The sequence below is a fragment of the Balaenoptera physalus genome (assembly GCF_965194825.1).
Source record: "Balaenoptera physalus genome assembly, chromosome: 16".
Classification (NCBI taxonomy): domain Eukaryota; kingdom Metazoa; phylum Chordata; class Mammalia; order Artiodactyla; family Balaenopteridae; genus Balaenoptera; species Balaenoptera physalus.
In genome coordinates, this window is record NC_138898.1 from 39,296,977 (window position 1) to 39,323,867 (window position 26,891).

Here is a 26,891-nt window from a genome sequence, read left to right on the forward strand (position 1 = left end):
TTACATATGTGTGTGAAGTTAAAGATAAAATACTCATTAACATATACACACAAATAATTATTATATGTATATCGTTTGTGTGTGTGTGTGAGAGAGTCCTCCAGTTTTAACCTCTCATACACACATACACAGAGCACTGATTATAGGTGAGATGCTGGAAATATCAGTGAAAATAAGAAAATCAAATTCTTGTCTATGAGAAACGTACATTCTAAGAAGAAGACAGCCAACAGAGAATCAAATGCATAAATAGAATAATTATAGATTGTGATTAATGTTATGAAAGAAACCATCTAAATGATCTGATTGTGACTTAGGAGGGGCTTGTTTGATAAAGGACAGTGAGGATCTGCAGGAGGAGGTATGTTTAAGCAGAAACTGATGGAGGGCATGGTGATTCGAACTGTTGGGGAAAGGGCATTCCAGAGGGAGCATTACGGGCAAAGACTCTAAAACGGGAAGGGACTTGGCTCATTTCAGGGTAAAAATGAGCAGATCAGTAGAATAGGAGTCTAGTAAGAGGATGGAAGAGGGTTTTATAAGTTAAGATGAGGAAGCACAGTATGCAAACCTTGAGAGTTGTGTTAACATATTGGATTTTGTTCTAAGAGCAAGGAGAATTCATCAAAGTGTTTACCCAGGGGACTAACACCCTCTGATTTGTGTTTTTAAAAGAGCTCTTGGCTGCTGAGTGGGAACAGCCTCGTGGGGAAGGGTGAGGGAAAGCAGAGCCCCATCTAAGAGGCCATTACAAAATCCGGGTAAAATATGGTGCAGATGCTTTAAACTAGGGCAATGACTGTGGAGGTGGAGAAAAGTGGGCAAACTCGAGAATTACATTGGAGGTAAAACCAGACTTGGACAATGGATTGAAAGATAAAGGATTGGTACTAGAGTCCACTGGCCCTTGGCTGATCTAGACTCTCTTTACCTGGGACAAATGGGACAACTCAGCTTTACTCCATACATCTCTCATTCTCCAGCAAGATAGCCTGGGCACGCATTCATGGAGACAGCAGAGACACAAACCACAATGGAAAGGAAGAAGCTCTTTCTCAAGCCTCTGCCTGAGTCACAACTGCTAATATCCCATTGGCTAAGGCAGGTCACATGGATAAATCAGAATCAAAGGGCACGGAAACAAGCTCAGCCTCTGGAGGGAAGGAGCTGTAAAGCCACAGGGCCAAAGGCAGGGACACAGGAAGGGCTGAAGAATAGGAAGGCAGAGCTTTTCAAAGGACTGGCAGCTCTACATTAACAGCTGGGAACAGGAGACAGCAGTGGTTAACATAGTCCTGAAATGTTGAAAATGTTAAGTGCTTATCACTTAGGAAGCAAAGAATTAAAGTGATTAAGTAAATGCTAGACTGTGAAATGCCTTAGGACCCAAGGGTATGCTAAAATTCGGGATTCTCTGCTTTCTGGCCAGTTTTATTTTATCACAGTGAAGCAGAAATTGAGGGACAGCATGAGATAGCCTGGCAAATAATTTCATTCTCCCTTTGTTTCTTCTCAGTTATTATTTACCTGGTGCCTTCCCTGAGTGGGATATTCTTGGGCCCCCCATCCCCCAAAAGACTGTAGTAATTTCTCTAGAGGAAGCAGAATTTCTACCACTATCCCCAGGCAAACCATTCCAACAGTCAGGTGGGATGATGGTGGTGGTGGTGGTGTATTGTCACTGTTTTATTTGGAGTTTTTTTTTTTTTTACTTAGGACATAAATTGTGGGCCCTTAATGACATCAGTTGTAATTTTTAACCTTATTGGGACAAGAAAGGATAAGCATCTCCCTAATTTCTAGAAACAAAAATAGCAAGGAAATAGGACATTTAAGTAAACAAGAGCTTTTTACAGAAGGTCTGCCGATGTTGACTGCTTCTCTCCATCACTGTAGATCTGTGGCCTGTCTCTGGGAAAGGGCAGAAAGCCTTGGGGCGCCTTGCTCAAGAACAGTAGATAAAAGTCATGGTCTGACTATCCCATCTGCTTCCTTGAAGAAGGAAATATTATAAAATAGTAATGTCAAGGCCCCAGGCAATGCAGTCTCCCAAGCGGTCTCTGAGTTAACCAACATGTCCTCTTACATGCAAACTTGGAATCATGATGGGGTTGGGGCAGACAGCCGAACGCACTGACTATGTTGGCACGCGGTGCAAACGAAAAGGTACCATCTGTTCAGTTGCTGAAAAATGATGATGCATAGCTGTGACTTTTTTAATGTTCCATCTGGGTATAACTGAATTGCTTCTTTAAAGTAAAAAATATCCTTATTTGATATATATCCTTTCTTGTAATGGTCTCCATCCATCCTTCATTTTTTCTGTAGGACTTATTTCATGAGAAGTATGACATGAAATATTAAAAGTTAAGGACGAAGGTCTTTGGGGGATGGCTGTGGAAGTTTTGTTTCTCTGGCTGACTTGTCCTTTATTTTCTTGTCATTTCAAAAGCACTTTCCATATGAAAAATTTTCTCTCACCCCCCCCTGCAGAAAATGCCCTTAACTGGATAACTGGATAGACCAGCAGAAGGAGACTATCTGTCTGTTATCTACACACAGGAGGAAAACAGGACATGAATTTGCCAAAATACCTAGTTACCTACATTTCCAAACCAAGAAAAGCAATTAATTTCCTTTCCTAAAAATCATGTTGGTTCTAAAGAACATTCTGAGAATAATAATAAGGGCAATTAGAAGCACAACTTGAATTCACAGTGACTGGCTCCTGAAACATTAAACGCATAAGAGGGAAGAAAAGTAAAAGGAAGCGGTCTCTAACACGCCTCTCCCCAAGTACAATTATAGATTTGAAATCTGTTGTTACTTTACCATAGCAAACTTCACACTTAATTTCCCAAATATTGAACTTCTGTCATCCTACTCCTTTCAGGGAGCCCTTCAACTACTGCTTCCCCTGAACCCATGTCATGTCATTGCCTTTAATACCTAACAATCCTCCAAGCACATGCTATGAGCACACTTGCCCAGACCAAGAAAAAAGTAAAGACCAGGAAGAATTTGGCTATGCTCTCAGCAAAAGCACTTAGATGTGCTCTTTCTAGATGATGGACACCAACAATTGAATGTAACTCCAAACAATGCCAACTTCAATAGCAGAAACTTGGCTTCTTGTTCTATTCGATTCCATTTAAATAAAGTTACTATCTACCGTGTGCTGGGAGCCTCAGGAAATACTAGATTAGAATAAACCATATTGTCTGATTTCAAGAAGTTTACAATGTAGAGAGACAATGAGATACAGATAAGGAGAAAGCAGTTCTCAGTGTGTGATCCCCAGACCAGCAGCAGTAGCATCACCTGAGACTTTGTTAGAAATGCAGATTCTCAGGCTCCACCCCAGACCCTCTGAATCAGGATCTCTGGGAGTCAGGCCCAGAATCTATTTTCACAGTTCTTCCAGCTGATTATGATGCTCTCTAAATTTTGAGAGTCACTGCTATAAAGCAATAGAGCACAAGCACCAAAGAGAGATACAAAGTGCTTTGAGTAAAGGGAAAATCACATTTATTTTGGAAGGAGGACTTCCACGATTGACTGTATTTCCATAAAGCTTTGAAAGTTAGGTAAGATTTTGAAATGTAGGGAGTGTAATAGGAAGAGGACGTTCTGGGTGAGTGAAGTGTGAACCAAAGGACAGAATTAAGAAAGCAGAAGGAAAATCAAAGAGTCTAGATTGATGAGCATGGAAGGAGACGGAGAAGAGGACCAGAAGATAGGTTGAGGTCTCAAACACCAGTCTGAGGTGTGTGTTGTCTAACACAGTGGGCAATGACAAGCCACTCAGGTTTTTCATTGGAGGAGTAACAAAATTAGAGCAGTGCTTTTGGAAGATTCATCTCAGGGTTTCCACAAGATAACTTGGAGTAAGAAGATAATGCAAGAAGTGGGGAAACAACTGAGTTGATGATTGCAATAGTTTGGGTAGGTGATAAAAAAAGCTTCAACTTTTTAGGGTGTTTGCAGGGGAAATAGAAAAATGAGGAAATTAATTGGAGAAAATTTGAAGGACTAGATAAATAAGATTAGCAATTAATTCTACATTTGGAGGAAAAGAATGAAGAGAATCAAAACCTTGATTTACAACTAAAGATTAGTAATGTCATAAACCAAAGAATAAAGTAATCAGGAGGAGGAGTTGGATTTGGAAGGGATTTGTTTTGAATGTACTTGACGTTCTGTGGTATGGTCATTATGAAGTTGCAAGTGTAGGCATAGAGTTTATAATAATAATATCTACAATGTTTTGACTGCATAGGGCTCTGCCTCACTAAGCACAAGAACCAGGCATATGACCTATATTATATCGTGTCAACCTTACACTGACTTTATGAGAAGGCATTATTATATCCATTTTTACTACCTAAATTAGATTCTGTGGCATATAACAGAAAATCCGAATTAACAATGACTTAAACACATAGAGTTTATTCTAGCATGTAGAAGAAATCAGGAGGTATGCAAGGCCAAACAAATATGCTGCCTCCAACAAAGTCATCAGGGGGCCAAGTTTCTTCTAATGTGCTCTTCAGCATCCTCTACTGGGGAATTCCATCCTCAAGGGCATTTCATCATTCAAGAATGCTGCTGAAGCTCCAGCCATCAGGGAGGTGATGACTAAAAATATGAGAATGGATGCTTATCGAATATAAAGAATAGGAGGTTGGAAGAAAGAGCCTTTGGAGAATGACCACAAGGGAGGGCTGGGAGGATGCACAGAAAGAGAGAAGCACCATGTCAACAAAAGGCAAGAAGACACAAGGCTTCACTATGAAAGGAGAGGTAGTTAAGCAGTATCCAATGGTGCAGTCCATCAGGACGGAAAAATGTTTATTAGATTGGAGAAGGTGAAGCCCTTGACGGCTTTCCAAACAACAGCATCATTCAAGTGTTCTATGGCAGCAGATCTTAGAATTAAGGAAATATTAGGTGGTGAAATAGTGGAGCAATAATTTCACTTCTGTGAAGTTTGGTGATTCAGGGAAAGAGCAAAATCATGATAGTGACTGAGTTGAACAGTGTTGAGGTAATGTTTTCATAGATTAGAAGACCTGAACATAATTCCCCTTTATGATGTCAGGTCTCTGGGAGACTAGATTTAAATTGCTTGAATGTGTGGGTTGAGACAACAGAGTACTTCTTCCATGATCAGCAGCTCCAATCCGATTCCTCACAGGGAAAGTGAAGCAAGTGTTGGCTGATATTATATCATAATAAAGGGCTGATATTACATTTTGTAAAGGCTGTCTGATAATCTTAATTAATTAATTTTTGTTTTTCCCTCCAAAAGCCAGATGGAAATTCGTCTAGCTCTGGCTTGGATTCTTGAAGAAAAATTAAATTGCAAAAGTGAGGATGTTTCATTAGCCTTCTGCACTCCCCCAAGGTCAGCGAAGCCTCTCTGGGTGCTTTTGCAAGGCTGCAGAATCTGGAATGGCAAGGCTGTGGCTCCATTTCAGCAAAAATAAATATCATATTACAATACGTTGTTTTTGCAGCTGACTGAGGCTTTGGTGTAGGGGATATTTCATTCTGCAATTGCAAATAAAGAGAGAAGTTGCTGGCAGGGCAATGTATCTAGTGTTTGCATCATTCCTTTATGAAGCCATTTTCTCTCCTCAAGGAGTGCATTCCCAGAAGACTTTTTTTCCCCCAACAAACGTCTGGTGTTTCTGCAGTGCTCAGCGTGCATGACTTGCTTTGAAGGCTGTTAAAAATTAAGACAGATAGTTGGACAAGTTCTCCTGGTACATTTCATTCCTTCCTTCCTAACTTTATCCCCCCCTCCCATATCCCGCCTCCCCCAAACCCTTCTATTACAAAACTATGAAAGAATGGCAGAGACTAAAACCACAACATACTTTGCAATTATAATTTTCTAACCTAAAACTAGTTAGCCATAAAACCCTAGAAGCTAAAAGCTGCCTGAGGAGAATCCAAATCTTCTGGCTTTAAAATAGCTACATATATTTTACCATTTTAGCTATTTTGAGGTAGATTTTCTCACACATGCATGCTTGTTGAAATTAAATGTATTTTTATCCTTTTATTCTTCTGGAGAGAGAGCAGACTTGAGAGGGGCACTTGTTTTCTATCTCTTGCAGAATAAATTTGAATGCTCAGGGTAGGCATTAAGTTATCTGACTGTGCAATTTCTATCTAAATTGATTAGGTCTGGTACTGCTTTGGAAACTGGGTACATGTAGGAAATGGAGTTGTCTTATTTGAGCCTGCCTTTTAGTATATGGGTGTTATCACAGGTTTGTCATAGTTTGTATCCCCCAGAAACAAACCCTAAGAAGAGGTTTTGAGGAAAAGTAGTTTATTTGGGAGGTGATTACAAGAAAAACTGGTAGAGGAATGGGAAAGTGAACAGGGAAGAGAAGATATTCAATAAAGGCTATCTTAATGAGAAGTTGCCGCTGTGGGCAACTGGTGCTTGATCCTTCTGGGGACCTCTGGGATGCTCTGTGGAACATGCACAGAGATGTCACACCTGAGCAATGGGAAAGCTTGGGCATTCATCAACCAACTCCCATGGATCATTGGTGGACAATCCTGGCCAGAGATGTCAATTCTTCCCAACTTCATCTATAGATGTATTGTAATCCCAATCAAAATCCCAGCAACTATTTTGTAGATATCAACAAACTGATTCTAACATGTATATCAAAAAGGAAAAGACCTAGAATAACTAACACAATACTGAAAAAGAAGAACAGAATTGGAGGACTTAAACTGCCCAATTTCAAGACTTACTGTATAGCTACCATAATCAAAACAGCATGGTATCAGTAAAAAAAAAATAGACACATAGATCAATGAAATAGAATTAAGAGCCCAGAAATAGACCCACAAAATATAGCCAAATATCTATCACACAAAGTCATACTGATCTTTGACAAAGGCTCAAAGGCAATTCAATGGAGAAAGAACAGTATTTTCAATAAGTGATATTGGAAACTAGATATAGATCTAACACATTACAAAAATTAACTCAAAGTGAATCATAGACCTAAAGGTAAGGTGAAAAGCTATAAAACGTCTAGAAGAAAATGGAGAAAATCTCCATGGGTTGAGAAACTGAGTGTTTAGATGCAATACCAAAAGCACAATATATGAAAGGAAAAACTGATATGTTGGATCTTATTAAAATTTAAAATTTCTGTTCTATAAAAGACACTTAAGAAAATGAAAGACAGAATGGAAGAAAATAATTGCAAAATACATATCTGATAAAGGACTTATATCCAAAATACACAAAAAATTCTTAAAGCTCAATAATAAGAAAAAATCCAATTAAAAGCAATAAAGATTGTCAAATTAGATAAAAACAGCAGGTAGAATATGATTTTGTAAATAATAATCATAATAAATACATTAAAAATTTTTTTTTCAATAGCCAAGTCATTTAACTCTCTTTTTTCAAAAGGGAGTTGTGAACTGTAAACATTTCCCTTCCTAGCTCTTGTTTTTTTAAACTTGATTAAAAGGGATTATACAGATTTTTTGATGATGGCCATTCTGACTGGTGTGAGGTGATACCACATTGTAGTTTTGATTTGCATTTCTCTAATGATTAGTGATGTTGAGCATCCTTTCATGTGTTTGTTGGCAATATGTATATCTTCTTTGGAGAAATGTCTATTTAGGTGGAGAGGGTGTGGAGAAAAGGGAACCCTCTTGCACTGTTGGTGGGAATGTAAATTGATACAGCCACTATGGAGAACAGTATGGAGCTTCCTTAAAAAATGAAAAATAGAACTACCATACGACCCAGCAATCCCACTACTGGGCATATACCCTGAGAAAACCATAACTCAAGAAGATTCATGTACCACAATATTCATTGTAACTCTATTTACAATAGCCAGGACATGGAAACAACCTAAGTGTCCATCGACAGATGAATGGATAAAGAAGATGTGGCACATATATACAATGGAATATTTCTCAGCCATAAAAAGAAATGAAATTGAGTTATTTGTAGTGAGGTGGATGGACCTTGAGTCTGTCATACAGAGTGAAGTAAGTCAGAAAGAGAAAAACAAATACTGTATGCTAACACATATATATGGAATCTAAAAAAAAAAAAAAGTTTCTGAAGAATCTAAGGGCAGGACAAGAATAAAGACGCAGACATAGAGAATGGACTTGAGGACATGGGGAGGGGGAAGGGTAAGCTGGGATGAAGTGAGAGAGGCATGGACATATATACACTACCAAATGTAGAATAGATAGCTAGTGGGAAGCAGCTGCATAGCACAGGGAGATCAGCTCAGTGTTTTGTGACCACCGAGAGGGGTGGAATAAGGAGGGTGTGAGGGAGATGCAAGTGGGAGGGGATATGGGGATATATGTATACATAAAGCTGATTCACTTTGTTATACAGCAGAAACTAACACACCATTGTAAAACAATTATACTCCAATAAAGATGTTAAAAAAAAAAAAGGATTATACAATGGGAGAAGGAATTGCAGGAGAAAGAGTGACAGGCAGATAAAGGGAAATCCTTAAAGTAGAGCAGGGTGCACAGCGAGCTGGAGGACCCAGACCCCACGCTTCTCAGTACCCTTAGGTGGTAGCAAGACCTCAGAAGGAAGCTAAAACTGGCACTGAGCCTCCCATTGGAGCAAGGCTCTCTGTGCTCCTCTGGGCCCCGAAGCAGTACAGTTCCTGTTCTCCTGAACTGCTGAACGATAGACAATAATGAAGGCTGCCATGCTAGATTGAAGATCAGAGGCCTCCCTCTACTCTCCCAGTAGTACACAAATCTCCCAATTTTCTCTTTCACCTCAAGGAAGATCAGGAGCCTCAATACTTACCAGGATCTCCTGACAACCTTGTAGGATGAAGGTCAGAGATACACTTAATTTTATTTGAAGAAAATAAAGATACAACTGAGTTTATGTGTATGAAGTTCTATGTGCTTGACACATATGAATGGGAAAACAACTGTAAGGGTACATATCAAAATGGTTATAGATGGTAAACTCTGGGTAAGGATTACAAATGATTCTTATTTTCTTTTTATTTAGCTGTGCTCTTTGATTTCCATACAATGAGAATGTGTTACATATGGTAAAACGGAAAGGACTAGCTGAGTGGTGTGGTGTATAGGGCCTAGGTTTTAGACCCCATAGACCTGGGTTTGAATGACCAACTCTCCTACTTATTAGCTTGGAGAATCTAAGAAAGTTATTTCCATTTCTAAGCTTCATGTCCTCATCTATAAATGCCAGTGATGTCAACCTCGTAGAGTTATCATAGAGATTAAAATTAATCTACATAGAGTGCAGAATACTTTCCCACATAATTACACACATAAATATTCATGATAATTGTACACTTTAGACTACTGAACTTTATACTATGTAAATTATATCTCAATACAGTTGTTAAAAAACACAAAAAAATACCTATAATACTTTTGCATGAATATTTAGACCAGCTATGGAATAGCTAACCTAGATACCTTGAAGGATATTTATAAGGTTGGCATATGTCCATCATTTATATCTTTAAATTAAAGACAAAAAAAAAGCATTGCTTTCTTGTTCTATAATGCCAACTCTGAACCTCTAAGAAGGTCTGTACTCTAACAACTCTTTCTTCTAAGAATGACTTAAAGAAATCCATAGTACAGGTTATCAATTGGATGTGCTGGCTGTGTTCCTTAGACTGTTCAGAGGTCACTTAGCCCCTGAACACCTGACATTCTTCTTCTACTGAAATGGAAAGAACAGTCCTTGTTGAGGGATGAATTATGGCCCTCCAAAATTCATATGTTGAAATCTTAACCTTCTGTACCTCAAAATGTGACTGTGTTTTAAAATGGGGTCTTTAAAGGGGGAATTAAGTTAAAATGAGGTCATTAGTGTAGGCCCTAATCCAATGTGACTGGTGTCCTTAAATGAAGAGGAGATTGGAATACAAATACACATGGAGGGAAGACCATGTAAAGACACAGGGAGAAGACAGCAAGCCAAGGAGAGAGGCCTCAAAAGAAACCAACACTGGCAACACCTTGATCTTGGACTTCCAGCCTCCAGAATTGTGAGAAAATAAATCTTTGTTGTTTATGCCATCCATTCTGGGGTACTCTGTTATGGCAGCACTAGAAAACTAATACAGTCCTTTTGCCTGCCCGAATTTTGAGAGTGTCAGGAGGAACCCAGTGAACATTCAGAAAAAGCTTAGGAATCCTTTTTTTTATAAATGTTATCATTTTTATAAAAATCATTATCTTGTGTGGTGTATCTACTTAAAATTATGATGTGGCAGCTATTATATTCCAAGGTATATAGCAAAGAGATTTAATCTTTAAGTTGAAAATAAAGTGTGGCATGAAGGAACATATCAAATTACAAGTTTTTGTAGTATCCCTCTTCATTCACTTCAAAGGATATAGTATTTGCTTGGTTCGTTTACCAGGACATTGTGCTGAGAGTCATAGTAGAAGGAGAGAAAACTTGAAGAAGATGAGAAGATGAAATTACTTTTTATAAAAACAAAAAAAGAAATGGTAGGGAGATAAGCTAGCACAACTAAAGGCTTTTGGAACATAGGTGAGAGAGAAGAGATTCAGGAACAGCCATTAGGATTGGAATTTTGGGGTGGGGGGAAGGTGTGTAAGAAGAGTTGTTAGGAAGGCTTGCTGGATTGAATGCAGTGTGGTGTCTCCTAATTCTTCCATGAAAAATTGTCATAAGACTTTCATATTATTCTCCAAAGCTTTTGATTCAGGGTTAAAAGATTCATGGTGCTTTCCCTGACATTCCAAAAGGCTGAAAGGTTGTGAAATCAAAACAGTGTAGCTTAAAGGACAGCTCATCCATGTAGTGTTTCTCTTAAAATTTTCCACAACGTGAAACACAAAGTAATGTGCTATAAAGACAATGATTAAGCAAAGGGTATTTTAAAGTTTACTTTCCTTCCATTTGATTTCTCCAGCTTTCAACTATCTGCTACTTAGTCCATTTGTTGTCCTATTTTGATTGTTTTTGGCAAACAGATGCAGGAGAAGAACACTATCACCTTTTTTGTTTTATATAACCTTAGAGATACAAACATAATGTTAGTCAGGTTTTCTTTTGTAGGGAAAAATTATGAAGGACTGAAATACAGCTAAAAAAATTCCTGATGTTTTCAATGGAAAACTAGGCATTGTCTAGCATACCCCTCCAAGTTATCTGATTCTATGGGGTCTTTATACCTTTCATTGCATTAATGTTTTCTACAAATCTGTAAGTTTTAGAGAACTGAAAGAGATACAAATGATTCTTGTCCACAAATATGCAAATGAATTTGGAGGAGGTTCAATTAATTTTCCTCCTTCTTTGTGGAAGAAGCTATTTTGGCACAAGTTAAGCAAATCCAAATGCATTGCATCATTCCTGATAGCCTACATATGTGTATTCTTTTTGGAGTCTCCTTTGAACTGGTGGTAACATCTTACTGGTTCCCTCATTAATTAATGAATTGAATAAAATCTTTGACATGTGTCCATTTTAAATATGTATGTGGGTTTATTTTTTCTAAAAATTTATCCTTTAATACTTTCATGAATTGACTGTCTTTAAGCTTCTAGGAGCCCAGCTGAACCTCTTACCTGAGGTTCAACTGGACATAATAAAGTGAACTACTCTTTTGGAGTGAGGAATAGCAGGGGATGGCTGGGGAACAGCATAGCTGAACTGACCTCTCTATACCTCAGTCAAGAGTCTCAACTGTGTCCATCTCCAATGAACCCAGGAGAACTGAGTTATGATCTGCATGACATTTTTATCTCAGACATTCAGTTTGACTTTCAAGTCAAATCAAAGACTAGGAAAAAAAAAACATGAATCCAAAATGAAACAGTCTATTTTTCAGCTTGGCACTACACCATCTAGTCTAATGTGAAAAAAAATTCATTTCATTTTGCCACTCCCTGCTGATTGGCATGAACTCAGCTGTCCTTCAAAGGTTCAGCATCTCTTGAAAGCAGGTACAGTCATTGCTGTGAGCCAAAGGGGGAACTGTAGTTGGAATTTTCAAATTCCCCTGAGGGTTGCTTTTTTAGAAAAAATTATTAAATGAATGGTTTTAGCATACACTTGAAAGCTACTTTAATTCTGTTTCACTTTCAGTGTATGGAAGTAAAGGTAACATTAGAGAAGTGTGCTGATTACTTCCAGTGGGAAAAATACCTGCAATCTTGAGATAAATGTTGCCAGAAAATAGAAACTGATGTGAGAGGTTTATCCTGTGCACATTATCAAATTATAATAGAACTTAAAACAATGTCTATGCTTTTGTAGGAGAGAAGAAATACATTTTTCTTTTAGGCTCTCCATTGGGGATCCTGTAATGAAGACAGATTAACAAGAGAAAAACAAACAGAAGTTTATCAACATGTATATCTCATATATACATGGGAGAAACTCACAGATGAGTAACTCAAAGAGGTGGCTAGAACTTGGGCTTAAATGCCATCTTCACTTAAAACAAAAGAAGAAGGGTGTGGGGTGGGGGTGTGGGGAGGTAAGTTATGGGAAGGTGACCAGGAAAAGTATGTAAAGAAGCGTAAGGTTTGTTATGCGGATTTAAGACTGTTCCTTCTCTATTGATGAGTTTCTTGTGATTTAGAGTCATCCTTCTTTTCCTGGTACAGAGAGGAAGACACCTTCACAAATGGAAATTTCCTTTACAAATGGAAATTTCCCTTACAAAAAGACAACTTATACCCTGTTTTCAGAACTTCTCCTGTGTCTGCTGTTTCTCAAAATAGTCAATTCTAAATATTGACATTTATGCTAAAGAGGTATATTTTGGGGTCGCACATTCTGGTCTCCTACACTTTTTACTATCGCCAAACTTGAAGCCTCATCCCAGCATTTAGATTAAATGGTTGCTCCATCCAAGGCACCCATGGCTTCTGTATCACATTCAGACAGTTTTTACTTATCTTTAGCTCTTAGTTCCATTATTTTAGAATCTCCAGTTGAGAACATTTTTTTCTTCCTCTCCCAGGTCATAAAATTGAAGGACAAGAACATGGGGTCTAATCTAAGTAAATATCTTAACAGAATGATATCCAAAGTATAATTTTCCAAGTGTTTCATAGATTGCAATTCTTATATAAAACCATAATGAGCAGAAATCTAAGTTTTATTAAACTCATTAATGAGGGAGACAGCAGGATGACAAAGTTGGTTCAGAAAAGAATACAGGGAGGACTTCCCTGGTGGTGCAGTGGTTAAGAATCTGCCTGCCAATGCAGGGGACAGGTGTTTGATCCCTGATCTGGGAAGATCCCACATGCTGTGGAGCAATTAAGCCTGTGCACCACAACTACTGAGCCTGCATGCCACAACTACTGAGCCTGTGTGCCACAACTACTGAAGCCTACGCACCTAGAGCCCGTGCTCTGCAACAAGAGAAGCCACTGCAATGAGAAACCCGCACACCACAACAAAGAGTAGCTCCAGCTTGCTGCAACTAGAGAAAGCCCACGCACAACAACGAAGACCCAACACAGCCAAAAATAAATAAATTTATGATTAATAAATAAATAAATATCATACCATTTCTGGCTCTATAAAAATAAAAATACAGAGAACTAATGATTATATAATCAATGAAGAAAAGGAAGAATGCTGTGATAAATCACAAAGTTAGATGCAAAATTGGTCATTGTCCTACCAGAAATAAGACCAGTCTTTGGGACTAACTTTTCTACGTAAGAAAAATCATTCGTGTTATTATCAGGCAAAAATAATTTTCATTGCACAAAAATTATTTGCCTAATATTGGGCAAAATCATTTATATCTTATCAGTTTCCAATAAAGGAACATCCAACTTTACAAAGTTGTGAGTTGTCTGAGCCTTAATCAACAGTAAATGGCAAATCAAACAAACTTGTATATCTTGTGACTCTAGGGCAGGGGTCAGCAGACTATAGTTGGGCTTAGCTGACCACCTGTTTTTTGTAAATAAAGTTTTGTTGGAGCACTGCCACAGCCATTTGTTACGTATTATACGTGGCTGCTTTTGCTGCAGAGTTGAATAGAGACCAGGTGGTGAACACAGTCTAAAATATTTACTATCTGGCCCTTTACAGAAAACAAACAAAACTTGCCAACTTTGACCTAGGAACAGGACATTGTCTAAAAATAAAAACAAAGGTGACACAATCTTTTTTTTTTCTTCCAAGTTTTGGAGGATATTTTTTCTTTGCAACAATATTAATAAAAAAACATGAACATGAAATCAGAAAAATCGCCTCAGGGGAAAGTCACATCAGAAGTGATTTAAATCCACGAATATACAATTGAAAATTATACATTTTGCAATAATTATACACTATTCATTTGTACAATGGATTCAGCTTAACAGCACCATAGATTCTCAGAATCTCCTTCAGAATCTATTACACATGTTGGAAACAGAGAAATACCAAATTCTTTATTTCTAAGAGAAAGCTCATGACCCATTTAAATCCTTAGCATTCCAAATTACTCACTTCCCCTTGATTAGAAAAATCAACGCAGGCGGGGTGGGGCGGGGCGGGGCGGGGCCACCGGGTTCGGGCACCCTGGGGGCCCGGCATGTGGGCTGCCAGGAAGGGGGCGGAGCTGCCGGCTAGTAGAAGGGGAGAGGCAGTAGCCGGTGTGGACGTGTTCCTCAAAATCCGGCACCTCAAGACCATCATCTTCATGGAAGGCGAAGAGTCCAGCACCATGTTCCTGCTGAAGCACATCGTCGAGGGCATCCTTAAGCAGCTGCCAGACGAGCAGCGGCTGTACAAGCACCACCAGTTTCTGGACGATGGCAAGATATTGGGTGAGTGTGGCCTCACCAGCCAGACCCAGCTGCGGGTGGGGCTAGCCTTACAGGCAGGTGAAGCATTTGAGACCCTGCCCATCAAGCCCTTCTCCAGCCCACAGGAGCTGCCGGATGTGATGAAGCCGCAGGACCCAGGAAGCAGCGCTAATGAACAAGCTGTGCAGTGAGAGTTCCCCCTCAGGGCCTCCCCCCAGTCCCCCCACTCCATAAAAGAGATTGGGTGCCAAAAAAAAAGAAAAAAAGAAAGAGAAGAAAAATCAACCCAGATTTTGGTATTCAGTTCATCCATATTCTGGTATTTTCCTTCAGGAATTTGCTATGTGTAGCAGGCATCAGGGGATCACACTTTCAAGAAGTAGACTTCCTTGGTGGCACAGTGGTTAAGAATCAGCCTGCCAATAGAGGGGACATGGGTTCGATCCTTGGTCTGGGAAGATCCCACGTGCTGCGGAGCAACTAAGCCCATGCGCCACAATTACTGAAACCCTTGTGCTTAGAGCCTGTGCTCCGCAACGAGAAGCCCACGCACTGCAACAAAGAGTAGCTCCCGCTCGGGGCAGCTAGAGAAAGCCCGTGAGCAGCAACGAAGACCCAATGCAGCCAAAAATAAATAATATTTTTTAAAAAAGAGAAAAAGTAGCCTGTAGCTTTTCCTTGATAACCTTACATAAAAAAGTAGATAAACTTACACAACCGATTGTTGTTTGGAAATGGCATCGGAGCAAGGGTTTTAAGATACCCATCTAGACTAATCCAGTCCATATTGTCACTTTAGAGGTCATACCGCCTACTGTCACGAGACCACAACCAGTGTGAATTACAGACATTTGGGAGATTCTGTAGACTCCCTTTTCCCATCTGCAAACAGGTGCAGGCAAAAAACCCAATTCAAAGAAGTAAATATTGACGAAGTTTTTATCTAGGTTATACGCAGGGCTTAGTTTCAGCCAGCACTTACAGTTTGTTAAAATATTATAATATTTAAGTGCCAATTGGTAGTTAGCCGTGGCTATGAGCCCCTTAGGTAATCCTCAGGTTATCCCAGTCATCCCAGCCTCTCTCCCTTGAAGCCCCAGAATCAGCCAGCTACCAGAAAGTTAACTCTGGCGGAGTAGAGAACCAGCCTTCAGTCAGGAGTCCATGGCGATTGCTAAGTGTCCTCACCATGTTGTGTGCTAAATATTTTTCGTTTTACCCCCTACCTTACATTTCCCACGTTACCAAGTTGTTCACAGTCCCTTTTCAGTTAAGTTCCTCTAGGCATCCACTAGCACGAGACAAAATCAATGCAAATCTCTTTAAAAACAGCAGGGACAAATTACAAAGAAAACCAGGAAGCCTAAAATGGAAGCCAATCTTAATACTACATCCCAGGCTCTCTGAATGCGGAAAGACTGTGCAAACTATTCTAAGGAAGGGCTCTAGGCACAATCGAGACAAGACTGAGTATTGAAGAACGGCACAGTATAGTCTAGTGGAAGTGACTAGGATATTTATTCACCCATTGGCAGTGGGGGCTCTGGTTGGGAAAACCTGTAGGGCAAGAACAAAGAAAATAGAAAAACAAGACAAGGGAGCTTTGGGAAAAAAAAAAAAAACAACTTTGATTTTATACTTGTGCTCAATCCAACTTGTGTGCTCAGAAAAACTCATCCATTTTGATTTTAGCTTTCCTCAATTATTGATGCTATACTTCCATACACTGAAAATCAGGTGCTGCTCGTGTCCCACCTGCATCCGCCTACTCCTCTTAGTAGTTCAGTGCACCCTGGCCCAACTTTCAACAGCCGGCCTCTGCCTTTCTTTCCCTCAGGGTTTTCACTGTCTTCCGGAGCCCCCTCTGCCAGTTGGTGTATAAATGTCCCAGTTCCTTTGATATTCAGGTAGGTCAAGTTCCTTTGACCCTGATGTATCCTACACTAGCTTACAGAATTTCCCCAGCAGACTCAAGCTCCAGTCATCCATAACGGTAGCTGGCTCAGTGAGACACATGTCACTGGTTCCTTTTTCTTCCCCTGTCTCACTTAGAAGATCCCCAACCTGTGTTCCCTTCACCTCCTAAATAATCTTGAAACCTTCCCAATTTACACTCAAATTAGTTCCCAAATTACTCTCAAATCCTTGTCTCAGGACCTGTTTTTTAGGAGAACCCAAAATAAAACATGGTAAGTGCTCAAGAACATTCATTCATTCATCGAACCCTTTTGAGTATTTCTTTTTTTTAATAAAATAATTTACAACTTAATAATCATTTCAGGTATAGAAAGCAGTATTAGGAAAACATAACTGATGATTATTTTCACAATTATATGCTTTTTATTCTTAAATTCATGTCTGTTCAATTAAGTGGCAACAAACTAAAATATGAAATACTAACACTCTTTAAGCCTACTACAAGATTTTTACAAAAGTTGTCACATGAAATATTTGTAAAGAAAATAGGGAATAAAGAATCTTTATTCTTGCTTAAGAAGCTACTCATAATTGAATACATAAACTGAAATAAATGTTTACTGAGATATTTTTGTATATTCTTGACTGTTGAAACTTCAGGAGTATTTATATAATACCTGCAAAAATTTCAAAGTGCTTAAAATGGTTTTCACTACAGTGATAAAGGCACTCTTTAATTTAGAATATCTATAATTGGCTATTGAGACATAATCTTTAATTTATCATGTTTGATAATGTCAGAAAATAAACAGTTTAAACTATGCAACATAAAAACTTTAGTTGAACAAGATCCTAGCATGAGTTCCAACATAGTCTTTGAAATGATCCAAGTTTGTGAAGTTTTACAAAAGGTCAACCTCGGGGGCTTCCCTGGTGGCGCAGTGGTTGAGAGTCTGCCTGCTGGTGCGGGGGACATGGATTCGAGCCCTGGTCTGGGAAGATCCCACATGCCATGGAGCGGCTGGGCCCGTGAGCCACAACTACTGAGCCTGCGCGTCTGGAGACTGTGCTCCGCAACAAGAGAGGCCGCGAGAGTGAGAGGCCCGCGCACCGCGATGAAGAGTGGCCCCCGCTTGCCACAACTAGAGAAAGCCCTCGCACAGAAACGAAGACCCAACACAGCCAAAAATAAATAAATTAATTTAAAAAAAAAAAAAAAGTCAACCTCAAAACACTTTACTCACATGTCTTAAAACCACAGATATTTAGTATCATTCACTATGATATATAATATTAAACACTTTAATTCTTTGATGTTGTAAAAATGTTTTTATCAGGAAAAAAAAAAAAAGAAAGAAAACTGTTCTGCATACCCTGTCAAAGGTGCCTGATTTTGTAACCCAACTTTTTTCTGGAAGTTCATATAAGCAACATATACACAAGAATTACAGCTAAATGGCACTAGGTAATTTTGACCTCATACTTTTTTTAATATGTCTTTTCCAAGTTATCCACAATAAGCATATATAAATTATAATACTAATCATTAGATATTAATTTCTTAAAAATAGGCCCTCTCTTTTCTTCAGTTTCAGTGATACAGGAAATTCTGAGGTTGTTTCAGCAGGAAGACCACAAAGAAGAAAGCAAGTATGGAAGCAAAAATTTTTGTGATTATCTACATAAAATAACTATGCCAGGTAAGTAACTAATGCCAATCTGTGTTTTCTAGAACCCAAAACCTTCTCAAATTATGGTACAGATATGTGTTTATTTTGATTAGTTGTATATCTAACTTTAATAGTAGATACTGTTTAAAAGAAAATACTTAGAAATGTATAGATCTACATACAAATATTGGTTCTGTAGCTTACTATTTGTGTGATATTTGCAAAGTTAATTAATTTTTCTAAGCCTTAGTTTTTTGCTCTATGGAGGCATAATAGATACCTTTAAATGTTGTAATAGGGATTAAATGAGGAATTTTTAAACAAGTGACAGAAATGGAAATAAAGATATAGTAAAGTAGATAATGCCTGGGACATAGTAGCATTGAGTAAATTGTAGATATAATTATGAAGTTGCAGTTTGTATTCTTTTTTGGGTGATAATTTAGAGGTCTTCCCAAATGTTTTAAGCCCCATAAATATTTATGTAAATAGTTCTAGAATAATGTTAAGGCTATTCCTGTAGATATAAAAATATTACCCCGAAGAACTAGCAAAATACAAACCCAGCATTCTCCTGCACTTAGATTTCTTTCGTTTTTCTCCTTAAAAATTCATTTGGGGGAATTCCTTGGTGGTCCAGTGGTTAGGAATCCACACTTTCACTGCTCAGGGCACGGGTTCAATTCCTGGTCGGGGAACTAAGATTCAGTAAGCCGTGTGTCACGGCAAAAAAAAAAAATGCATTTGGATGCAAGCTAATGCTGTGTTTATGGTGCAGTCAAGTTGTATGTTCCTCTACTACTATGCATTCCATATTTTACATTTTAAAATGAGAACAATTAATAATATGAAACTGGGAATTTGAAGAAACTGGTTTATTAAAGGATTTTCAAGTATTTCTACCTTTCGGAATTTACTGAAGTTTTTTTGTGTCAATTTTTTTTTAATGTGGTCAATTTTCATGAGTATTTCACGGACTGTTGAAAAAAATACATGTGCTCTATTTTCAGGATATGGTTTGATACATACCAAACACATAAATAACTATGTTATTTAGACCTTCCATATCCTTTCATATTTTTTGTCCACTCAAAACTATTATGAACTAACAGTTGATTTGAAGTCTTCTACAACAACATGCTTCTATTTCTGTTTTTATCATCTATAATTTTTGCTCTATGATTGCTGTTGCTATGTTATTTGATACGTATATATTTATAAATGATATATTTTTTGCATTCTTCAAAACTACAAAGTACTGCATTTGGGGCTGAGTCACACTTTTCTGATATTATGATCATAAGTCCTCATTTTTTTATTGATAAAATGTGCCCTTTTTTGGTAGATTTTGCCCATCCTTCTATTTTAAGCATCCTGAATCACTTTGTTTGGTGTGTTCCTTATATATGACATATTGATAGAATTTGCTTTTGTTTTATTATCCAGTCTAATCTAAAATTCTTATTTTAATATGTAGGTTAAACCCATTTATATTTACTGAGATGGCATATGTTTGCTCTTGGTTCTGTTTCATATTTTCTGTTTTTATATATTTTAAAGACTTTATGTAGTCTGTTTCCTTTGGTTTGCTTTCTGTCTATAGCTCTGAGTTTTTGGAAGGTTTGTAGCTCTGTTCTGGTGATTACCCTTATTAATGCATTTAGGCAGTGCATAATAGTCCTCTGCTATGAGAAATAATAAAAATAGTGTTTTCTCTTTCTTCTGCATCCCTTTCTCTCCTCTACCACTCAACTTAGATCAATAATATATGTTTCTTACTGTTATTTGTACTATTAAAAATGTGTATGTCTGTTGCTTGATTAGTCAACTTTTAATGATGTCATTTAAATCAGAGTTACTATAGATGAGACAATCAGCACATCTATTCTAACTCCTAGCTTCACTCTAATTTTTGTAGTTTGTAACATATCTATATTGTCCATAGTCACTTCACATGAGCCCATCACGTTCAGCAAGTGTATTCTTTTTTTTTTTTAATTAATTAATTTATTTTTATTTTTGGCAGTGTTGGGTCTTCGTTTCTGTGTGAGGGCTTTCTCTAGTTGCGGCAAGCGGGGGCCACTCTTCATCGCGGCGCGTGGGCCTCTCACTATCGTGGCCTCTCGTTGCGGAGCACAGTCTCCAGACGCGCAGGCTCAGTAGTTGTGGCTCACGGGCCTAGTTGCTCCGCGGCATGTGGGATCTTCCCAGACCAGGGCTCGAACCCGTGTCCCCTGCATTGGCAGGCAGGTTCTCAACCACTGCGCCACCAGGGAAGCCCAACAAGTGTATTCTTAACAGTGCTTTCTGAGATCTGTTTTTCTCTGGGTCTTTAGTTTACTAATCTCTTGCTTTTTTCCTTCCCTTTCTTCTTTCAGCTGTTGCTCATCTCTGCTGCTTTATTTATTTCAGTCTGTGGATCATATTTGTCTCCTACTTTCACAGAAGATGGAATCTATGGGGGAGTGGGTGTGCTTTTTTTACTCTCCTTGAAAATATTATATAGTTTCAGGAATTGAAGAAGAAAGAGGTTTACTTATACAGATTTGTTCATACTTGAAGTCCCTGGGTTGGTGTTTTTTTGTTGTTTTTGTTTTGTTTGCTGAACATGTGACCCTTACCCATCCAAGTTTAGGATTAAGCCTTGAAGAAACACAAAAGGAATGACTCTAATCATAGGAATTGTAGGTGTTTTAACAAAACAATGAAGGAATCATTGGTGGGGTAACCTTTTAGAGCACCTCTCAAGGTGCAGAAGTAGATGGCTCACTATCCTGACTATATAATTATCTGGGCCAATTGAACCATTCCTCATTTGGTAATAACCATTTTCCTTTCAGTTCAGTTTCACAAGTCTAATTTCACAGAATTACAGATCATCAGCAATAAGAGTGATGCTAAAGTTTATGTTCCCAAAGAAATTTCAGCTGTCGATATTTTTTTCTTGGAAAAGAAATGTCTTTTGCTTATTCTTAATTACTCAAAGGCTTTTAGAAATTCGAACATAATGATAACTCTCAAAGCAAAGATGACAGGAACATTTCCATTTGGATTACTTCGGGAAGGTTAATAAGACTGGAAAGAATTGTTTGTCTATAAAGTTAAGGAACTGAGAAGAAGACAACCTATTGGTTAGGTCACTGTTACTCACTGCTTAATTCTTCCACCTTCCTGAAATATTTGCCCAACTCCTATGAAATTTTAACACGTGTCTGATGGCAATTCACTTGTAAGAAAATTCAAGCCACTGTCTACTACAGGCCAGAGAGTCTGACTTTCAGCATAGTTTTAGTGATTACCTTTGCCAAATGCTGTGGAATACTCCAAAAGGAAAGGCTTTGCATGTCTTGATATTCCACTGAGCATCATGAGAACCTGAGGGGTAAGGAAGAGAGTAGTTTGGTGCAGTAGAACAAAAATAAGCTTTTGGAGCCGGCAGCCCACATACTCAGATCTTAGCTCCACCACTTACTGCCCATCTATAAGACTAAAAAACTATACCTACCTAATACAACTGGTATGAAAACTGCCTAAGGTCATGTACATAAAGCACACAGGACATAGTAAGTAACTGATAAAAGTCAGTGGCTTTTCCTTGTGCTTCCCAGCTCCTTCCTCTAATTATTCCTTTTTTTGCCTTGGACTTAAAGTAGGGAACTTTTTGTTGGGAGCAGATAATTCTTTGCCTAGTAGAGTATATGTAGTCCTCCTCTAGTGATCTGGAATGGAATGGAATTTTTGCTCCTGAATATTATTTGGCCCACTAGTGACCTGCCCAATTACGGCATTTCTCACATTGTTTTATAGTTGCTTTTTGCACATATCTTTTCCCACTGGATTTCAAAATATTCAAAAGCTACATTTTCTTCAAATCTAAATATATACCTTATTAGTTATCTATTGCTGCACAAAAATATTGCTCCAAAATTTAGCAGCCTAAAACAGCAAACACTTATTTTCTCAGTGTTTCTCCAGAAGTAGCTTAGCTGGGTGAGTCTGGCTCGGGTTCTCTCATAAGATTGCAGTCAAGCTGTTTGCTAGAGCTACAGTCATCATTTTTTATATTTTTGGCTTTGTTCAATATCATGTTAAATAGATTCTCTTTCTTTCTTTTTCTTTTTGAGTTTAGATTCTGTATGAGACAGAAATTCCAGCATCAATTTACTTTTTAAAAAAACCCTCAAATTACCCCTAAAGACAGTCTATATCCTCTTCAAAGAATTTAATACAGTTAAAGGCCTGGATAAAGGCTGGTGACAATTGTTGGCTTGGCATCAGGGGACAGGCTGTATGAAAAATGATGTACCTTTAAACACAAGAATTATATTCAACTCAGCTACACACACACACACACACACACACACACACACACACACACACACAGAATTCAGGGGCTTAGGACGCTGAGGGAACAGATTCCCATTTCATACTGACCCTCGATCAATGAAATGGCAAGTGCTAATTGAAAAGGGTGTGTGTGTTTGCCAAGTTGAATTCATAGAAGTTAAATACATTTATGTTCAATATTGAATGTTGAAATGTAAAGAAGTTTTCTGATTCATCTGTAAGCACCGAATTATTAGTTTTCTAGGATTTGATCTCTTATTTTATGTGTTTTCTTTCCAGTATTTTAGAGCTTTGCTCTGCTTCCTCTTCAATTGTTCTAGTATTAAAGTACTTGGAAATCAAAGTGCTTTCCCCAGAATATGATGAACTACTGGTATGTTTTATTCCAATCTTATAGATAATAATTTAGCCCAAAATTATATGCTTGATTATTTTACATTTATTTTGATTGAAATCATTAATTTAAATTAAAATTAAATTAATTTGTAAATTAATTTAATTAAATTTATACAGTATGAAAGACAATAGTATATCACAATCACAAGTATAAAATCCAAATAGACACACAAAGGCTTTTGAACCAAGCCTCTCCCTTGGTATTGGTTTGTTATGCTCATTGCTCTAGTAGTTGGCTGCTCCTCCTTGGCAGATAATCAATGGCACCTGTCAAAAGTTTAAGAAACATTATATTTTTAAAAGCATTGTAGAAAAACAAATTTGAGAAAAATTTTCTTGATTTCTTCCCCCAAAACTGGAATACTGTTTCTTTATAGCAGAAACCCTTGTCCTTGTTCACAGGAGGTCAACATTCCACTGCAGCTGAGTGGACAAACCCAGTCTATCCCATCAGCTGAATAGAAATCTAGAGGTCATAAAATCCTGAATGTCTTCCTTTTATTATCATTGTTAAAAACTCTAGAGCTTGCATTCTCCATGGAAAACAAGTTCTTCCCAAGTTGTTGTGTTATCTCTATTTGCTGAGTGCTGTCTTTACCACTAGCTGTGTTTAATAATTGGTTCTGATATGTAGGTATGGACACAAACACATCTTGGTTAAGGGTAAAGGAGTTTTAAATAAATTGGCTTCTCTGATCAGAAAGAATATTGCTAAAATGTAAGTGCCATGACTGCAGTGGTCTCCATCTATTTTGCTCACTGAAGCTTTCCTAGAAAAATGCCTGGTGCATAGTACATGCTCAACAAATATTTGTTGAACGATTTTATGGTTGAAACCATCTTTTAGGTTCCATCAACTTTTGTCACATGTTTTATTTTATTTTGATACCTCTATATTAGTTTCCTAGGGCTGCCATACCAAATTACCACAAACTTAGTGGCTTGAAACAAGAGAATTGTGTTCTCTCACAGCTCTGGAGGCCAGAAGTCTGAAATCAAGCTGTTGACAGGGTCACACTCCCTCCAGAGGATCTAGAGGGGAATCCCTTTCTTGCCTCTTTCAGTTTCTGGTGGCTCCAAGTCTTCCTTGGTTTGTGGCTGCATAACTCCAATCTCTTCCTCCAACTTCACATGGCCTTCCCCTCTGCTGCTTCTTCTCCTTCCTCTAGGGACATTTGTCATCGGATTTAGGGTCTACCCTATTAATCCAGGATGATCTCATCTTGCGATCCTTCATTTAATTACTACAAAGACCCCTTTTCAAAATAAGGTCACATTTACAGGTGCCCAGGGGTTAGAATGTGGACATATGTTTTTGGTGGGCCAACTCAAACCACTGCAACCTCTGATTATCAATTTTAAAATTCTGTTCATTCAATACACATTTTGTTAAGTGTCTAATATGTGTCAGACACCACATGAAGTGAGGATGCAAACATCAGTATGATATAGCCACTGGCCTTCTCCAGCCAGATAATAACTTTTCAAAGATTTTTATTCTAAATCCCTCAGATTTAGAATAAAATAAAATTGAAATTTTATTTAAAATAGAACACAATTTAAACTCACATAAAAGAATGTCTTATCTACTCTGAAATCCTCTCATGTTAATTTTTCCATGAGTTCTAATGAGCACGCTTCATTGCTGTTAATTTTTCAATTGCCATACCATTCATCATGTCAGATGTTATTAGTTCAGGGTAATCCCTTTCAAAAAATTCCATGATGTGAGACACTTTTAATTAGTTTCAACATATTTTGTTTCACCACAAATCAGAATTTGTGCAGGAGCATTAAATTCAGTGAGAGCCCATTTACCTCTGTGCTTTTGTGTCATTAAAATATCATCAATATTTCTCTGGCTGAAGTTAACTGTATTTTGTCTTCAGCTGGTTTCTTTGGAAAGCAGAGCCTGCAAAAATGTAGATAGTATATTTGTAAAATAATCTCAGGGAACAGGAATGTAGGATAGGGAGAGGACATCAGGGCAGGAAAGAGAAACAAAACAGGAATACGTTGTAAAGTAAGACACCCCTATGTGGCAACCAACTGATGTTTGACCCCGTAAGACTTTTGAAGAGTCTTATAAAACATATCACAGGGACAAAATAGGGAAGCACTTACCCATCCATTGGCTTCCATTCCTCATTTGTTAAGAGTCCACACCCCTTCTCATTTGGGTACACGGGTGTAATTGCTGAGTTGTTCCCAAAGGTATTTGCATAAAAGGGGAGTAGCTGGTCTGAATGAGATACATTCCCCCCAAAGCTGGGCAAGGCATGTCCTGAACTGGTCACTGCAGCAATAGGTGGAATAAGACGTAGAGCCCAAAGGATTTGCTGATGAGCAAAAGAGGTGTCCAGCATTCTTTTATTTCCCCACTGCCAACCGGGTCATCCTCAGCTTATGAGACTGTAACCTTGGGAGCAGTATGATGTTACATCATTGGACTTTGACATCAAGAAACCAGGCCTCTGGTCTTGGAGAAGTCACTGTCTACATGCATTAATCTCCTAATTTGCATAAGAGGATAACCACAGCCACACTTACCTCATGGGTTTACTATGAAGATGAGATAAGATAATATATAGAAAGTGTTTAGCCCAGTACATGTACGTTCTGACACTAACTTTCTGATACCAGCTGGGTGTCCAATAATTCAATTCAATTCTGACACAAATTACCTGGAGTTAGCACAGACCTCACAGGTTAATGGCTCAGTCCCATGAGACTGCCCCTCTCCCACTTCAGATGCCAGCTGCAAGTCCCAGGGGTCCCCATGCCCACACTTATGCTGGCAAGCTACAAATTCAGGGCTTCATATATCTGCTCAAGTTTGATAATTCACTAAAACAACTCACAGAACTCAGCAAAACACTATACTTACAATTATTTTATTAGAAAGTATACAAATGAATAGCTAGATGAAGAGACACATAGGATGCAAGGTCTGGCAGGGTCCTGAGCACAGGAGCTTCTATTCCCATGGAGTGGGTCCACCACACTGCCAGCACGTCATGTTCACAAAGTACAAAGCTCCCCAAGCCTCGTTGCTGATTTTTTTAATTGAGGTTTTATTGCGTAGGCATGCTTGATTAAATAATTAGCCACATGATTAAGCTCCATCTTCAGCTGATCTCCCCTCCTCAGTGGTTGGGAGATGGGGCTGAAAGTCAACCTTCCAATCAGGTGGTTGGTTTTTCTGGTCACAAGCCCCCATCTTGAAGTTATATAAGGACCCCATCTTAAGTCGTCTCATTAGCATAAACTCAAGTACAGTAGAAAGGGGCTCAAATGAATAGCAAAAGATACTCCTGAGGAAATTCCAATGGTTTTTGGATCCCTGTGCCAGGAACTAGGGACAAAAATCAAATGTATTTTTTTTAATTATACTAGAGCATGATACGTATGTAGCTTTCACTGAACATGGACGATAATTATTCTTAACTTGTGGAAGCTCTGCCAGATACCACCATCATCACCACCACCCCCATGACAACTTTGTTAACTTTTCAATTAAAAAGTAAATCTTAAATTCTATATACACAATTATATATACGTATAAATTTTATACACACACACAGAGTGAAAGAGTTGGAAATGGTTAAAGTACCAGCTCAATTTTATTTCCTTTGACAAAATACGGGAAGCATATGTTTAAAACAAAAATACAAGCAATAATTCCTAAAAGACCACCTAAATGAAGGCATTAGATGGAGTAAGGTGGTATTA

At 38.2% G+C, this 26,891-nt stretch overlaps 1 pseudogene across 1 annotated transcript in view; it reads left to right on the top strand.

Annotated features, from left to right (window-relative positions):
- The window catches only part of LOC309645004 (elongin-B pseudogene), a 32,560-nt pseudogene continuing 5,669 nt past the window's right edge, over positions 1-26,891 (top strand). Inside the window, exon 1 of the transcript in view lies at positions 1-26,891. This exon is cut by the window's right edge and continues 5,669 nt beyond it. The product of the transcript in view is annotated as an elongin-B pseudogene (transcript).